This window comes from Helianthus annuus, chromosome 8, assembly GCF_002127325.2.
Source record: "Helianthus annuus cultivar XRQ/B chromosome 8, HanXRQr2.0-SUNRISE, whole genome shotgun sequence".
NCBI classification, from domain to species: domain Eukaryota; kingdom Viridiplantae; phylum Streptophyta; class Magnoliopsida; order Asterales; family Asteraceae; genus Helianthus; species Helianthus annuus.
In genome coordinates, this window is record NC_035440.2 from 68890649 (window position 1) to 68908134 (window position 17486).

General features: G+C 38.0%; 1 pseudogene; it reads right to left on the minus strand.

The window, feature by feature from the left end:
* Positions 1–445: 445 nt before the first annotated feature.
* Positions 446–3318, minus strand: LOC110873112 (annotated as a pseudogene).
* Between the last annotated feature and the right edge of the window lie 14168 nt (positions 3319–17486).

Consider the following 17486-nt stretch of genomic DNA (forward strand, 5'->3'; position numbering starts at 1 on the left):
ATCGCTCTAGTAGTTTTGTTAAATGTACAACCCATCTTCAAACATTCATTGGTCACCTCACCTGGTAGGTCGTGCAGTGTGGCCATCCTTGTTGATGTCTTTCTTTTTGTTGAGGGTCATGTTTACAGGTCAAATCGAGCACAAACGCAAAAACTTAGCCGAAACCTGAAACTGTACCAGACACATTAAGAACACCCCCATTATATCAATTTTTTACATATTTTTTTGTTATGAACATTTTTTGGTTACACCTACAACAAGTTGTGTTACGAGAGATGTACCATAATTAGTAGTTTAGTACCACAGAGTGCAAATCAATGGCAATTGTAAGTAATGGTTATGAAACTGTAAGCATGACCTATATAAAAATTAAAATATACGTAAAAAAAACAGGGGAATCTACACAAATTTACCAGAATTGCTGCAAATCATTGGACAATTAATATGAAGATGAGAAGCCTTTGAATTGAGACAGCAGTGTATTATTACACGAAACCATGTAACACAAGTCCACATAAGATGGAATTTGGATATTATGAAGCAAAGTAAACATCAAAGTAAAACTACATATTTCCAGTTCCTTGATTACCTTTCAGTGATCCAATGACTGGACTGCCTTCCAGAGCTTCACCCATTCGACCATGGCCTCAGCAGCACTGACAAAAACCGCATGTGTTGATCCCAGCCGTTCCTTCACCGCAACAGCAATCTCCAACACACAATCCACAGCCGTCACTGACGATGGAGACAGCCTTAATGTCTCAACAAACAGCACTGCATCCTCCATCAGCTTCACTCCTTCCCATTCTTTCTTTAAACTGTCAATAGCACTTCCCTTTTCATTCCTCCAAACATATGGGATTCCACTTTTCACACCCAGTTTCAAGTGATCGCAAACCGTTTTCACGACAAGCCCGCACCATACATCCTCCATTGTTTCCCACCTCACTTTCCCTTCCTTCACCAGCTTCAAAGCAGGTAACATAGCAGGACCCACCAGTTCTCGGACAAACGCTATGTTGACTCCACTCATTGGCATCATTGACTTCAGTGGTACTGTCAAAACAGCATCAACATACCTTGTATTTCTCATATCTGGTTTGAGCGCTTGTGTTGGTGCATCATAGTCTGCAAAATTAAGCCAAAGACCGCACGAAAGAGCACACGGGACCCCGCTACGTAAGCTAAATGGGTACCCACGAACGAAGTGAGATCCCTTTTGATATGGGTCATAGAGTGTGTTGAAAAAGAAAGGAGTTGCGGGTTGTTAAGATGTTTTGGCTGGGCTGCAGTCATCATCGATTGATATTATGTACTTTTTATTAGATACAAGATAGCCAAAGTAGCGAGATGAGTATCCAGAAAACAAAGAAGGTTTAGAAGACCCGACCACTTTGACTATGTCCGACTCGGTGTAAACACGAACATCAAATCCTACTGGAATTTTAAATTCTTTAACATCAGGATCTTTCACAACTATCAAATGAAATCGAGAAAATATCGATCTCCATTCTTCCATGAAAGACGTTAGATCAGAGCGGAAAGCACCAATTAGAATATCAACTTCGTTGTCTATTACACTCACTGGAGACATATTATAACTCAGAAGAAGTCAAACAGTATCCACTTTTAGAACTTTTCCGAGCACCCTGGCATAAGAAAGTCAATGTTTTAGAAAAAAGTCAAAACTTGTATAACTGTTATAGCGGCCAGCCGCCAGCAAACGAACAGAATGATCTTACAGTCCTCGTGGAGATAAACCAGTCCTTTCGCAGTTCCTAGCCCACATCACCTTCGGCAAGCAGTAGTGGAGCTCCCCTAGCCGCTCACCTACCCGAGGGGGGTGGCGGCAGTGTTTCGCATGCGGCTTCGAAGCCGATCACCGCTAACCGAGGGTGCCCCTTCCCCTCTTGTATTGTAGTTAGATCACATAATAGACCTGGTTCAATCTGAGATGAAATCCCCAAATACTATTTTTAAATTGGAATCCAAAATTACTGAACCAGTTAAGAGCTCTTAAATTTTAACTAAAACTCCTAACTAAGTTCCAACTGTACAACATAAATTGGAATTCAACAAACAAAACTAACCTAAAACGACGCATAATTCGAATGCGAGAACAAAGATCGAGATGCACATACTATGATCAACAACATTGAGAGTAAATATATGAAAATGTCCAATACCGACGCTGTACGGTTGCCGGAAAGCCAAGCTCGAGTAGTCGTGTGGATTTAATTATTAATAATCACAAACTTGATCTCAGCCAAAAAACATAAACCTAACATCATACACAGCAAAAATATCAAAACTGTAAAAAAAATCAGACCCATCACCTGATAAATGATATATCGACATCCTTTCTTTCTTCCCTCTCAAACATCCTTCCTTAGCGATCAAAATCCACAACATATGTGTAAACATACGAATCTTGCGATTTCACCCTGAAAATAGAACAAAAACGACAACAAATTAGGTGAAAATTAAGCCTGAGTATAACCTAGATATTCGTCTCTCCTAATTGATGATACTTATAATTGCTCGACGGTTTCAATATCAATACTGAAGATTTTGATGTGCTATGTACTTGTTTCCTTATTCGATTAAAATAAAAAAAGGAGAATGAAGGAACTAACACTCCTTGATTGCATTGTGAACACCAGTTATCTCAATGAATCGTGGTAAAGCATCTTTAGAAACCCTAAATTAGAAACACAGAGGAAAAATAGAGCCCATAACAAACAATAATGATTGCGTATCTAATATACAAAATCACATTACCTTAACACCGTCTATGGAACCAACAAAAAGGCACGACCGAGAAAAAGAGTTATAATCCAAACCTGATAACAGGGCACTGAAGTGGCAAAGAAGTACAGAATTGAAGCATGGATTTGATCTTAAATATTGGTAGATGAGGAGAAAATTCAATCATCATCTTCAATTGGACGATCCACCTTTCCATCCTTCCTCTTCGCCTTGATGGTTCACAATTGAGAAAGTTATAATGTATTGAGTGGAATGTAGGAGAAGAAGAGAGTGGGTAATCCAAACCTGGTAACAGAGCACTGAAGTATGAAAGATGTACAGAATTGAAGCATGGAGTTGATCTTAAATATTGTTGGATGAGGAGAGAATTCAATCATCATCTTCAATTGCACGGTCCACCTTTCCATCCTTCAATCTGCTTTTGCGTTGATGGTTCCGTTTCAATCTTCACGTTTGCAGACGATTCATTTACAATCGCATATTAGGGTTCATGGGTGAAATCCCTAACCTCTCCCTGGAGGCGTCTTAAAAGACTAATGAACTTCCTCTTCTACAGCTTCCAATCGCTTGTACATGCTTTTTTAAAATGTGTACCCTTGGTCAAATTACATTTTTGTACACTACTTCTCCTTTTTATAATAGTAATAGATAATAGGTTGTTCTGGGTTAAAAAAATAAATAAGTGGTTGAGATGAGTCACTTAAAACTTTTAATCACGAGTCATATGGGTCATTAGGGTTTGAATAGAAAAACCATGAACATCATCATACATCTTATACACCTAACCCCATGACCTCACCTCTGATTTTCCTTGTGAACCACCCCCCCCCCCCCGCATCCTCTACACACTCACCTCTGAAAACATCTCCTTGCACCTGTTACACATACATCAGATTTCGAAGAGAGAGAGCTCGAGGGAGAAGGAACCGGCGGAGCCGCTAGACCAGTGACGGCGGCGGTTTGTGACTCGGTCCGACGAGTTTCACTGCTAAACCCCCTTTCTTTCATCCTCTTTCTTTTATTTTTTCTTTTCTTCTACAAAATATGATGCTGATGATGATGAATGATGCCAGTGGTGGCCGACGGCGACGAGGACAGCGGTGGTATGGCAGAGAACAGAAGCAACAGTGGTGGTTTGATTCGAGTTTTGGTTCAGTCCCGGGTCATATTGCAGCTTTGCTTCGGCTCGGATTATTGTTCGATTCGGTTCTCAGATTCGGAAAAAGGAAGTAGTGGCATCGTACATCTTTTTGGTTCATAGTTTCCGGTCAGTAACATACTACATTTGAATATTTGTGCTCATCAATTTGGATGTATATTTGTTATTATTTGCTTGATTGAAAGTGGTCGAGAACATGCTTGTATAAACTGCTTATAGATGATGTAGTGTTGATAATTTTTGGGTCTTTGATGCATTTACATATGTTAGCTATTATTAAAATTTCACCTATCACGGTGTTCCTTGTTCCAGTTTCAAAAGAAAAATTTATGCTATATAACTTGTTGCTGATTAATAAATAAAAAGATGAGTAGATCCGTACGGTTCTGTTTTCGACCATGTCACAAATATTTGGTAAGCCGTTTTAAATGTTTAAGAAATGTGTATTTGGAAATAAGCACTCTAATGTTAGATGTTTGTGTATGATGGATAATTAGAAATCTTAAATGCACCTTTTTGAAATAAAGATGAATGATGAAATGATGGATTTTGATGCACGATATAAGTCAAATGATTTGCTTGATTGAGTCGAGAATCCAAATGAAATGCAACTATTTGAAGATGTGAAATGGTAGTTCTTGTAACCTTAGAATGAATGATTTAGGATTGAGTTAAATGCTTTGTCGTTTGATCTGAAAACCTAAATGTTGCAAATGTTTAAATAAATCTGGTCGCACACTTAGTAGGCACAAATAGAACTGCATAAGGTACAACCACAATCTGGTTCCATATATTTGGTCACAGTTTCACATTTCTGGTTTATTTGGCATCCATACTTGCTTATCTGGGTCAACTTGATTAAGATAGAGGGAGTGGAATCTAAGTTTCATTTTTAAATGTTCTTGGTTAGCATGATTTGTTAGAATTAGAATCTAAATTTCATTTGTTTGGTTGAGAAATAGAATTGAAACGTATTCGCTTAATGATGAGTTTGGTTTGCGATTAAATGCTTTGTCCCGCTGGCACAATGCGCGGCGGGCAAAAATCAAATTCTTGTTCTAAATTTAAGCGTTTATGGCTAAAAGTTAATGATGTTTAATCATATATTAGTTTGACCTTTATTATTGACCCGGACCTGTTTCGACCCGAACCAAAACAACCCTTTTTTATAATTGACCCGTTTTGACCCATGGCCCGACCCGACACGTTTGCCAGGTCTACTTATAAGCACTGATCCTGAAATGAATTAGGCATTATGTACCAAGACTAAAGGTGGGATTATTGTGTACAAGATTGTAAATGTGGGATTATTAAAAACCAATTTTCCTTAGTTTTTCTATAAAAATGTTAGCCTTCTAGTGTAAAATTTTATTAATTTTTTTTGTATTTCTTGCACTATTATGACTAGAGTTTAATAAATATTTGTTGAAAACTACAATCTAGGTCGGAGATAAAGTTTTCCTCAAAAGCATTCTAAACTCTACTAAGACTGTAGCAAGAGGAAGGGTCCAGAGCTTGGACCCAAATGATCTAGTTGGTGGTATAGAGATTGGACCAGAATGGTGTGAGGTAAACGTTCAAGTACCAATAAAAAAAGATGAAAACTTGGTAAGACCATATGGTTTGTTTTCTACAATTCAAGATTGTATTGGTGCATTCATCGCATGGCCCTATTCATTCATCTCGGTATGTATTTGTTAAACTTGTGATACAAATAATTTTAATATCATGGAACTTAATGCTTATACATGGATGGTTTATTTGTAGGTAGTCCATGAGGATTGAGGACGCATGATGACTCAAGATTTTATGCTTCTTATTTCTTTAATTGCTTTTAATTTCTTTGTTAAATGTTAAGACTTTATGTTAGATAATGTTATAACTTATTTATGGTTAGTGTTTTTGTTATGAAAATGCTTATTTGAAATATAATAAAGTTTTATTTCTTTTATTAGTTGATGTTATACAATAACTATTAGGAACTTATATGTTGATGGTCTGTTTATAGAATTGGTTTTATAATCTTATTTTGGATATTAGAACCATTTTCTTGATATTAAAGTAGCTATAACATTACATCATAAGGGTCCTATAAATTAATTTTTAAGGACGCTTGTATGTGTATCAAAAGATTAAAAGTAGGTAATCACATATTAGAACATTGTAAAAGTGTCCTAATATGTTCTTTTTAGGACACTATTTAAGTTGCCTATAGACATGTTATGCGACAGTAAAATTGGTTTCATAATCTTATTTAATATATTAGGACCCTTTTCTTGGTACTAAATTAGCTATAATGTTACATTATAAGGGTCCTATCAATTAATTTCTAGGGACGCTTGTAAGTGTATCAAAAGATTAAAAGTTTCTAAGCACATGTTAGAACATCGTTAAAGGGTCCTAATATGTTTTTATTAGGACACTATTTTGGTTGTTCAAAGACATATTACGCGACCATAAAATTGGTTTCATAATCTTATTTGAGATGTTAGGACGCTTTTTTAGTTCCGGGACTTATTACGACCCCTCTACATGAAATGCTTTTACCGTTGGTCCTATTAAATGAATGGTCCTATAAAATAACATTTTAGGACGCTTTTGCGCGTACTAAAAACTCAGTTTTCTTGTAGTGATCATTTACTTTCTCGGGATTAAGTTGTTAAGGACCGGGAATGTATCGTCGTTGCAAGTTCTAGAGTCGTAAGAACCGAACGACTATTCACACAAGAAACGAAAAATGAGCATTTAGTTTAAAGATATGTAATTGTATGCTCAATAAAAGCTCAAAACTAACTTTTTGTGGGAATGGGTTTTTATGTGATCAAGTATATATAATCAAATTTTAACTAAACTTGTCATGCCGTTTCATAATTTTCTTATGTTGGTTCTTTTTATCACGACGCTATCGGTTGTAAATTTGTAAAAATATAACCTTTTTAGAACTTGAATTTCCCAACTTAAACCTAGACAAGTAAAAAATGAATTTTTTTTTTGAAAGAATTTGGGGTGATTAGCGGTTCCAATAGAGTTTTGTGTAAGGCTTGTATTTAAGACTTGCAAGATTCAAGGTTTTAGCATCCCCCCACACTTAAATTACACATTGTCCTCAATGTGTCCCATAAATAAGTTTTTAGGTTGACTGAATGTGTAAAAAGGTGTGAAAAAGCAAAATTTTATGTTACTGGGCGTCTGGACACGACCCCGTGGTGTCCGGGCACGGCTCCGTGTTCAGATCACCAGTAACAAAAGTTTATAAAAAGAAACAGAAGCATGGGCATGGGGGCGTGTTCAGTGAGCACGCCCCGTGTCCAGTTACCTGAACCGGGCATTTTCTGCAGATTGTGCAGCACGGGGCCGTGTTGGGCGGGCACGGCCCGTGCTGAACTTGCTGTAATGAGGAAAATTTTGTCGGACGGCCTTGTTTTCGTGCATGGGGTGCTGGTACAAGTTTCCCTTGTTATCCTTCACCATCTCGAGTGTGTTATATCCATTACAACATCATCCAAACACCAAATTAACTAAAACCATCATTCATTAAAACATAGAGAGAATTACATAATAATCCTAAAAATTAAAATTCTAGATAAATAGGTCAAAGAAGCACAAGAAATCTAAACCAAGAAGTTCTAGCCTAACATTTATTCTACTAGCAAAATTTCCAAAGAGATAATTCTCTTGGTTGGATGCGGCTTGAAGAATTTCTTTCTCCGGGCATGGGTCCCTCACACGTCGGTGAGCCACTCCTCTATCTCCCTTGAGAGAAGAAAGGCGGGCTCATTGGCATCGGTTTGAGGGGGTGCAACCTCCATCGGGACTTCTTGTAGATCTTCAAGAGGTGGCTCCGCTGGAATGTCATCCCACCCGGTAGGATTGTTGATTCCAAGTGCTAGGTTCCAATCCTCTTGAGGGAGGATTGGTTCCATGGGAGGTGTTACAAGAATGTTTAACCTCTAGTGCAAGAGGTTAATTTCTTGAAAACTGTTTTCCAGCCCCACCGTAAGATAATTTATATGGTCTATAAGGACCTCCTCTACCGAAGTCATCTCGTCAAGAGCTTCACGTAATGCCATTACGTAACGTACGAGAGTTGCTTCAATTGAAGACCTTCTTTCCCTTCGACTGTTTCTGGAATGTGCAGAAGAGGTTCCACTGTTTTGACTAGACATTCTACGAAAACAAACCAAAAATAGTTTATTTTAATGAAACAGTAACTTCGGACAATGCCCCGTGCTCAATGAGCACGGCCCCGTGTTCACATTTCTGCAGATTTTTGGAACAAGGAATCTTGGAGTTTCAAATCATTTTTCCAACTTATGAAGCATTTTTGAGGAGAAATAACTTAAAACAATGTTGTACAACTTATTCTTAACAAGATTCCTTGAACAAAAACCTTACAAACATCACAATAAAGCTTGGAATCTTGGTGATCTCAAGCTTCAATGGAGGTGTTGAGGCAAGAAAGATGAAGAAGAAGGCAATGGATAAAAGAGGAAAGGACAAGATGGTTGTTAGAACCTTCTTTTAGAAAATACCTAGGATGGTAGGTGAGAAGATCCTCTCAAATCTCTGTCCCTGGATGGTCCAAATGTGCAGGATTCTTGTCTGCATTTATAGAAAACGACAGCACGCTGGACACGGCCCCGTGTGCAGGCAAGATCCTGACACATTTTGTCCGTATTCTGACAAAAAGTCAGTAAGGAATCTTTTGGTGGACACGGGGGCGTGTTGACCTGGGCACGGCCCCGTGTCTAGTGGCTGATTATGAAGTTTCGTCTATTTCTAAGGAACTTATCCGCATCGGGCGGCTCCTTACTGGATGGAACAACCCCAAGGTGCCTAAGATACCTAAATTGTTCTAGACTAAGACGAGAATGCAAGAGGTTGTCGGTGAGGGTGATTCCTATGCTAAATGTAGGTGGACAAGTCCAACCCTTTCCCGTGCTCTCGTTAAAGAAGGTGTATGCCAAATCGCTCAGGTCTATGTATGCACCGAACGAAGTCGATGAAGAGTCCTTCACGGCACAATCGACATAGGGACGACTATCGCCCAAGTCTTCACTAGAGTTAAGGGTATTATCGGGAACAAAGAAGTTGTTTTTATTCGAATGCGATCCCAACAATTCTTCTTGGGTATCGTCTTGAGATGAATTAATGAAATCCATCTTAAGTTCTTTTAACCAATTAAGAATTAGATCTTCTAATTGAAATAGTTCATCAAGAAGCATTTCTCCTAGAAGGTCCGGTTGAGAGCATAGGAAAACAATGGGTCTATATAGTGGGGCTTATAATTTGGAAAATAACATTCTAATTCTTTATGAGAGCCACCACATAATTGACACCACGTACCATAAGAGTGCCGAAAGTAAAAAGTATTAGTATCACTCATGTTTGTGTCAGAAATTACCAACCGTCGGGATCTTACGGTTCTGTTTTCAATAACTGAAACTTGGGCACGGGGCGTGTTGAGTGGGCACGACCCCGTGTTCAGCTTACTGTCTGACTTAAAGCAGGATTGCCAGTTCCAAAGATTGGGCGCGGGGCGTGTTCAGCGGGCACGGCCCGTGCTGAGTTCTGCAGAAGCTAAAAACTTAAGAAAATTCTAAAAAAACAGAAAAATCAGAAAAACGATTAGGCTGTTGATTCCCAACTTTCTTAAAATCCTTGTGTCCCCGGAAACGGCGCCAAAAGCATGATGTACGTGTCGTGTAATAGATTTTTAATGTATATTTTAAGCCCTTTTACACTTTTTTAGCCAAGTTTTAAATTTATAAAACATGATATTTACTAACACTAAACACACATATGCGCAAGTGCACCCATCGTGGACGTAGTATAGTGTTGGTAAGATACCGAGGTCGTCCAAGGACACAAGAGCTTTTAGTACCGTTTTATCCTCAACGTCTAATCAAATCAAAAGTTAGAAAAAAAGTTTTTAAACTAGAAAAATAAAACTAACTAAAATGCTGAAAAATAAAATAAAAGTAAAAACAGATAGACAAGATGAATCACTTGGATCCGACTCGTGTGTAGTGTAACCTTTGATTATTTCCGCACTTTTACACTTTTCAAGAGATTATCTTAGTTATTGTAGTAGGCCCCTCTTTTGAAGTTGACGTTACCCTCGGCTAAGTAGTCTGAGAAGTAGGGATACAGTCCTAAGTAGCCGGGTTAAAGTTTTAATAGTAGTTTACTTATGAGGGGATCAAAGAGTTTGGACCCCCGCCATCCAATACCGGTGGGTATTGAAGGAGGTCCTACTAAATTTGATCCAGGTCCTTTGCAGGATCTATACACTGAACAATGGCAAGACTCTCACCAAACTGTTCCCTTAACCCCCGACCAGGTAGCCAACATATCTCCATATAGACCGTGAAGATATGAATGGTGAAAATCTTTTATTTTATATAGACAGTAAAATAATGCCAAGACACCACAGACAAACGATAAGGAAGAATCACCTTCAACATAAGAAACTAGTTATTAAAGATATTAATACATAACCAAATAAAAAGTGCGAAAAGATTAAAAATAATAAGTATTACACTAAACACTTGTCTTCACCAAGTGATGTAAGAGACTTAGGCAAACATGACCTTTGATTGTCAAGAACTCTTACGATCAATCTTGGATCCCGAGACGACTCACACACTCTATGATGGATGATGGATGATGCTGGTGGATGATGGTATTGTGATGGTGGTGGGTGGTAGGTGAAGTTTGAGAGAGGTGGTGTGCCAATGGATGGTTTCCAAATGAGCCAAGCACCCCTATTTATAGCCTGAACAGCAGCTCGGACACGGCCCCGTGTCCATCCTCCTTCTCTTTCTTCATTAATTGCAGCTTGTCTGCATTAGTTGACCATGCCCCCGTGTCCGCTGAGCACGACCCCGTGTGCAGAAGTGTATCTGTACTATCAAGATTTCCCTAGATTCTGCGAATCTTAGAGTTGACCACGGTCCCGTGTCCGCTGAGCACGACCCCGTGGTGGGCGATAGAAGCTTCTATAACTTTGTCTTTTCTGCTGACACTTGGGCACGCCCCCGTGCTCATTGAGCACGGGGCGTGTTCAGCCTTCTGTTCTCTTGTTTTGCTTGGGAAGATGCTGTCGGGGAGGTCGGGCATGCCACGTTTATCCCTTTTCTTCTATTTATGTTAGATTTTGCTGCCTTTTTGCTTCTTTTGTTCATTTGAGCTCATTTAATCCTGAAAATACAAAAGGAAGACAAAAACATGCTTTTTCCAACATTAGTACTAAAAAGGGTTAGTTTTATGCCACAGTTGATGTAATTTATATGTTGCATTTTGTGCACATCAGTCTTCTAACAACGTTTTTCGATACCTTATATATATTCTGAAGATTAGTCAGAATATAGTATCATAATTAAGCAATGTTATGAAGGTTGTGAGGTTTGCATAGTCAACATAAAGTCACACTTACCTTAAACTCTCATTTTATTTGTTCTAAATATCTGGATAGATACATTACTAAGATAAAAGTAGATGATACCTTACACTTTCACAACTTTTGTCATCATGCAAATGAGAATTTGACAAAAGGAAAATGAGACTTATAGATTTCATCCATTATGACCGAAATTCATGAGAAATCATGACATGGTTAATGAGGATGATTTTGTTTCATCTAATCTCATTCTATGTGACTTTAAATCATGACGTTACAGCCCTAAATATTACTTGGCTTAAGGAATAAGTATGGGTCCATCATAAGTCATTCATTGACGTTCGTGGAACGTAGAATATTCAGACATAATTCATTTATCATTTAAAGACTATCTACTTGTATCTAATTTTTGTCGCATATGGCCCACGGTCTTAGAAGAAATTTATTCATATATATACTTAATAAGATTTCTATTAGATATGTCCCTGAGTTTTCTTATGATATCTGGACATTAAGGAAATCCAATAAAGTCTAACATATATATGATAGGTTCCCACGTCACGTACCTCATTGAAATTTATCTTGTAGCATTTCTAGATATATCAAAGATCAGTGGGAGCATTATGTGTCTTAATAATAACTTGCAATAGTTGCAAGAGGTGGGGGAGTGAAAATTTCACCTTACCTCAATTCGCACCTCTTGTACAAGACACCGCTCCATCACGACACTGTTCCATCAAAACTTGTCTCCTTAAAATCTAATGCTACTCTTATAAAAGTTTCATTGTTGCTTAATTGTGGGCACACTTAGTTTTCTTACCTGAACTAACATAATCCTCAACAAGAGAAATCACAACGACTAACGTCATTAACTAGTTTCTCTATTAGAATTTGTTGGTCGTTACATATTGACCCTAAGCATGCTGAGTTCCTTAAGATTTCTAAGGTCAGTGGGAGCAATCAAGTCCTTATCATGACTTGAAAGGAATACAAGAGGTGGGGGGGAAGAGTGTCATTAAATTTTACTCCGAATTTAACTCCGATTACACCTCTTGTACACCATACTGCACCAACTCTTACAAACTTAGAATCCTGAAAATGATAGCAACCTAACCAAGAGCTAATCCATAAAACTGAAACTTTTAATGAACCCAATAATCAACTCAGGAGGTCATCTAGGTTTAAAAACCTACTAACTTTGATGATTACATAACCTCCCTAACTGAAGTTAAAATGGATTTTGGAAATGTTTACTGGTCCTATCTCTTCTAATTAAGCCATTAGCGTCAATTAATCCTCTAAATGGAATAAAATAGTTTTCTAGTAAAACTGATTTTATATGTTCGTGTAACGTTTGGGATTTGATTGAATTACCTAAGAGTGTTCATAACTAAACCAAATCCTGATATAAGCGTTAAGTCACGAAGAGGCATGATTGATTGTCAAAGGTTGTACTTAGGAAGAGATAAATTATTAAAGAATCTTTATTACATATCTAATAAAGATTTCTTTGAGGATCATCACTGTTCTAGTAGATTATAATAGTTTAAAGCTACATTAGATGAACATTAAAACAATTTTTCCCTAACAATTGGCTGACACATTTACATGTTCATAAAACAACCCGAAAGTTCCAAACTGAAGGTTAAGAACACTTTATTTGTAAGCCAATAAAATCCATGTATAGGTTAATGCAAACATCATAATGTGATGAAATCTTAACGTAATTATTTTCATCAACAACCAAGTGGATTAATGTACCTACCTCAAGATGAGTGGGAGCAACTAAATTAAACTTGTCTATATAGATGATATTCTTTTGACAAGTATATGTTACATAAGTTAAAGCATTGTTAACACAAACTTTGATATAATAGATCTCAGAGATATCTCTTACGTAATAGATATCATAACATACCGAGATAGACCTAATGGGACAATAGTATCGTTCCATAAGTTTAACATTAAATGGGTCCTTACATATGTAACAAAATACTGCTCTCCTTTAGAGGATAATAGGATCAATGAGATCATTTACTTATGCTTCATAAATTAGAAGCCTTATGTATTTTAAGTCTATACTCGTTTAGATATTACTCACATTGCAACACACTAGATATGTCTAGATTAATGTGAAGCATCTAATGGAGTATTACAATATCTTTAAAAGAAACAAGAGGCTACAATTTAAAGAAGAAGTGAGAATTAAAACCGGTTTATTACTTTAACTTTGTAATGTTCAAAGATGACAAAATGTTATTTCGGGTATATCCTTATTGTGACAACCCGTAACTTAGAGGTAAAAACTGCTCGTTTCGTTTTTTTACAAAATAATAATATACTTATCTTATTTGACGAATTAATTTATACTTATTTAATTTATAGTGTGCAAACGTGTAATCGAAACCAAATCCATGTTGCGTTAAATAGACCCGAACCATTTGAACCAAAACACATGTTCCGCTTGTCGATTCGACCCACTCACGTAACTTGAAACTTTTAAGGTTCGAATCATAGTAAAATCATAGGATTTTATGTTAGTTAGTAGTTGGTTAAAATAATAATTATGCATATCTTTAAGAAAAACTAACTTCATCAGCACATGTACTATATTTGTAGTTATATTTGTAGGCATTCCTTTATGATAAAAAATGTACAACATTAAACTAGACACAAGTGAAGGATTTATGCATGGTTATTATGACCTTTCCATGCAAATATCATACATCCCACTTTCTAATATCCATGCCCATGTACCAAGATTTTCCATGCACTCATTCTCACCATCACAACTTATTCATATGACGTAAATTCTAGAGAAAAGAAAATAAACACTAGTTCTCAAGCATGGGCACCATGTGAAACCCCACACCCTTCCCCCCATTCCTTTACGTTTTTGGTGTGCAGCCAAATTAATCCTTTGCACCTTCAACCTACAGCCCAATACCCCAGCCCAATACCCTTGGTTACAGCCCACTTCGGACTCAACTCTTCAAACAGCCTCATGCCCTATATCTCTAAAATACGTAACTGCATGTTATCACTATAATTCCTAACCTAAACAGCTAAACCCCAAACTTGCAAACTGCGATCCCTCTCTTCTCCTCTCTGCCGACGCCAAACCAGGCCAAGACTCCCTCCGCAAGTCGGTTCAGGACTCAATCACACTCTCACTTCGCCTCTAGGTACCATGTCTTGACTTGTAGGTTTACTTTTATAGATTCATGTATGCTTGTTGTTACGAACTTCTGCTATCTTGGCTGTGTTCTTATGGTTTATATGATTCTTGGGTGTTATGTGATTATTTGCGAACTAGGGTTGCTAGAAAAGGGGTGTGTCAATGTGATGTTAGTCGTATAAGCGTTTATTTACAAGCTAGGGTTAGTTATGGACCGAAACCTGTTGTAGAGGATAGTTTTTAATGTCGATACACAATTGATATCATGTTATTGCTGCTGTGATTAATGTTATGTGTCGTGATCTTGTGCTTGTATGAGTTGTGATTTTATGTGGGTATGGGATAGAGTATGACTGTTTACATAAGCGAACTTTTGTGATATCGACTTTGCAATCTGATGTAGATACCTTGTATTATGTTTACACAAGTTCGTTATGCGCTTACGACACCTAAAAACTTGTTAGGATGCATGAAAAAGTGACTAAATCGAGTAAATATCAGTTCAGCGATTTTCTGCAGAAAATACGCTGACTTGCGTATCCTGTTCCGGGGGCAAAACCTTACGATTTCAGAGTCTAAAACCAAGTATCCGGAAATATCTTTCAAACAGAAGTGGTTTTGTATTTTTTGGACAGGTCTAGGTATTTTTAGCGGAATTGTTTGTAAAACTGCTATGAGCTGCCATTTTCTGCAGAAAATGCAGCGAATGTTTTGCGTCATAACTCAGTGTGTGTTTACTGTTTGAATGTGAAAATTTTACTGTAGATACTAGGGATCGGACATGTGATTTTTGTTTTTGGTTTCGCGCCAATTGGATACACAGATATTTTTAAATAAATTGTTCGGCAAACGTGATCAGATTACATCAAATCTGATCATGGTTTGGCGCATGATTTTTCAAGAAAAATCCAGTGCAATGGTCTCTGGTTCGATTTAAACATTCTGTAATTCTTCGGGAACTATCCGGTGCCCGAACGGTCCCGATTAATGCACCGCAAATTGTCCGAAAATGCACTTAAAAGCTGAAATTTTGTGACGAGATTTATTATGTGATTTGTGACGAATATGTGGTCGCTAATTCGAATAGCAACACTTTGCATGCATGTGTACATATATACATTATAATATTTTACTACATTATAATATTTTACGTGGAACATGTTAGAATACGTGTAGGAAGTTTGTGCTCTATTTGAAACCACTAATGGACTAATTGGTAATCGTATTAGGACGTGATTGACCAACCCTGACCGTTAGCTATTTTAAGAGTTCAACCGAGCAACCAAAGGTGAGTTCACACTCTTACCAAGGCATGGGATTCCCGGTGGGTTGGGAATGGGATTGAATGGTTACTCGTACTTTCATTGCTACTGGTTTACGTACACTGTCCTCGGGTTGGGAAGGACACGTATAGATACAACTAGACTAGTAACCCATGAGAAGCCCCCAATAATCTTCGCACACATGCCTGGGAGGCCGCATACGAATACTAATCTTTGCAAACATGTCTGGGAGACCGCGATACAAATACAAATACAACTAGTCTAGGATACATGGGAAACCCCCACTAATCTTTCCAAACATGTCTGGGAGACCGCGATACGAATTAATACGATACATGGTTTACAAAACGAACATATGGTTTACGAAACGAATACTATAACTAAACAATCAACTGTGAACTCGCTCAACTTTGTTGTTGACTCGTTGTTACATGCCTTGCAGGTCGTTAGGTACTTTTGGAGCTTGCACGAGGAGGCGTGGACGTTGTGGGACATGGATAGTCATATCCCATGTCAAACTTTTGATACATTTGAACTTTTGTTTTGGTTTTAAACAATATGCTTCCGCTGATTACTTAAACTATGTTTTATTTGGACACCAATTATATTGTGTTTATGTTTTATAATTATTTACACGCTATGTTCAATATGATTGGTTGCTTGATCCTGGTCAGTCACGCCTCCATGCGGTGATACTCCGCGTGTGGATTTTGGGGGTGTGACAGATTGGTATCAGAGCCATTGGTTATAGTGAACTTGGTTTTAAAAAGGGAAAAAGCTTTTTGACAAAAACCAGACTATAACCTGTTCAGTGCTCAACGATCCACAACGACGCTTCGCTCCACGTGCAAGTCTCAACACAACACGTAGTATGATTTATGTTTATATTGCCAGTTGCTAGATTACTTTTGCGTGGTGTGCTATTTATGGTATGCTTAGTTAACGTAGTAGCATGTTGCCCTTATTAGCCCTAGTGTGCTCGCTTTGACACTCAACTGTTTACTTGCAATTTGACAAGTGGTGGTCAAATTCTTTTCTGTTCCCTTGTCACCCCACTGCGACAACTCTTTATGCGTCCTACTTATTCATATGCTTATCTCGATATGACGTCGCCATCTGACCCTCCGTACATTCAGTTTGCACGCCATCAATCAAGAATACCAGACCTGGCCTAAACGAACTCGGGTTTAGGAGAACTATACCCCCCGCATCCCTGTTGACGAACATTAACATCTCCACCTATCATCGTCACCAGAAACTACGTAGTCATAGTTACACACGTTCGTTGTTTAGCAACTCGAACCCTACCAACCAAATTTTGTTTTGGGCAAGTGATGTAATTCCGCGACCGTGATGCAACGAACTTCCCTTTTGTGCCGTGCCGCCATACACCACTACTGGGATTGCTCCTAGACAACAAATTACTTGGTTGAATTCTTCGGTTATTGTTGGAACTCCCGTCGTGGCCCAGAGTTTACCTGGGAACGGGAAGATCAGATGATCCGCAAGTATCCCCAATTGTTCAAAAATGGCGCATCTAACACTGAAGTTGCAACTGAATTTCGGGACGAAATTCCAAACCAATAGGGGGATGATGTGATACCCCAGGAAAACCAGGAAACCATGCAACCTAACTAGCTTCCTCAGTAACCACGTACTAAATTTCGGGACGAAATTTCTTTCAACTTGGGGATG